The sequence below is a fragment of the Gavialis gangeticus genome, unplaced genomic scaffold (genome assembly GCF_001723915.1).
Source record: "Gavialis gangeticus isolate Ggan-Ray unplaced genomic scaffold, GavGan_comp1, whole genome shotgun sequence".
NCBI classification, from domain to species: Eukaryota; Metazoa; Chordata; order Crocodylia; family Gavialidae; genus Gavialis; species Gavialis gangeticus.
The window spans coordinates 5,499,615-5,501,624 of NW_017729014.1; positions in this window are offsets into that span (position 1 = coordinate 5,499,615).

Consider the following 2,010-nt stretch of genomic DNA (forward strand, 5'->3'; position numbering starts at 1 on the left):
GTGGAATATTGTACAGTATAATTTTACTTTGTGAATGTTCAGTAATCAAACCAGGTGTGATAACTAGCTTGCTTCTATAGACTAAAACATCAGATTGGGCACAATCTGAACTATTCTGTGGAGACTGATACTGCTCTCAATTAGAGCTCCCTTTTTCAAAAGCCACTCTTAAAACACATTATTTTATTCACCTGAGTTGATGAAACAATTACTATGCTAATAGTGAAAGGAGGAGTGATGTTCTCAGCTGTTGTAAGAAATTAATTTGAGAAATGAGGAATCAAATTGGATACAACTATTAGGAGGAAGGTCCAACAGTATCATGTCTTGATAATGCCAGCATCATATGCATCAAATTACACCTGGGCCTTGTTCTGTTAATTGTTAGTGCAATTTACATTTTAGTTTCAAGAACCACTACACCTGTCACCAAAGAATAAATAAAAAGCAACTGTTCTTAAAGTTAAATTTACTGCCAAATTAACAAAAAGCTAGACCAGTATTTTAAAAAAGAACCCACAGTGACAGAGACATACAGGTGCATTCCAGAATCCTTTTACACAAAATTTAATTGAAGAATGAACATACATCCGCTTTATTTCAAGGTAAAAAAAACAAACAAAAAACCAAGAAAAAGTAAACCTGCCAATACCACCGCTGCACAGCATTTAATTAGCATGTTAGTGGCAGAAAAATGCTTCTGGTGATAAGTTCATACATAGAGAAGCTTGTCATAGTCATCTCGTGCTGCTATTTGTCTCACTGTCTCTGTATTCTGCAGATGAAGTTACCCATTTCAGTAGTACTGCCCTACACAAATTTAAGTGGAAGATTTAAATAAATCCAGATTGAGATACGTTGTTATGACTAAAATTTCCCTGCCTCTCCAGCAGCTGTGGCCTTGCAAGTTGCAAATAAACCCTACTTTGATGTTGTCTAATAGGACTGTGCAAAACAGCACCATTTTGTTTCAGCTTACATTTTGATGGGACACTTCCATTTTGAGTTCTGTTTTGTTTCAAAACTGCTGTTCTGTTTCATTGAAACTCTTTTGGTGCTGTTTTGACATTTTGCACATAGGCTATAACAGGGAAGAATGAAAGTGCCTATAATTTTATCATTTTCTGCCTGATTCCGATGAAACTTGCAGGGATGGTAGCCCCTTCTGAGGCCATGAAGCCTGCCAGCTTTCAAGGAGATAGGTGCAGGGATTTCTGCGAAACTGTGCCTCAGGCTGCTGAGAAGCAAAACTTGTGACATGGGTAACACTGTGTGTGTGTGTTAAGGTGTGCCCTCACTAGTACTACGGCCTCTACACAAGGTAGTGTGCCCTAATGAGGCTGCCTCCTCCCCTACAGCCTCAGTCTGGTCCACCACTTTAAATGACAATAGGTAATAACTTAGCGAGCAGCACAGTAACATCAGCAGCATCTCAGGTAGCCAAACTGTCAGAGACTAGAGCCTTTCTTTCCTTTCCTGCAGGAGCTTCTTCTCCAGCAGCTGCCAGAGAACTCTGCCTGCCAACCCCAGCCCTGGGGCTTAGATGTGCCCAGGGCCCTGCATCCTTCTGGTCAGGTGCTAGGGGTGTTGGTCTAAGGACATGGCACTGGCAGACAAGGTCCTTTCCTTTGGGTCAATCTAAGCTGGTATCTTTTAGGAGACGGACTGAATAGTTAGTTACAGAAATGCATCGTAGCAAGCTTTCCGGTTGAAAAAACCTTTGTCAGGCTGAGGAAGCACCTTCAGTTGGTGTGTCTGTGTGCTGTTCCTGGATAGAAGGAATAGTAAATGAAAAAAGGAAATAGGTGCAGATGGAATAAGGAGGTGGCATTCACTCTGTCTGCACCTGGAGCTTGGGGAACCCCAGCAGCGGGAGGTTCACCTTGAGGAACACCAGCTGCTCCACCAAACCAGGATCCAAGCAGGGGTGGTGGGGTGTCACTACCTCTTCAGCAATGCTGAACACCCTCTCACTCGGAACACTGGTCGGTGGACAGGACAGGTGTTCAC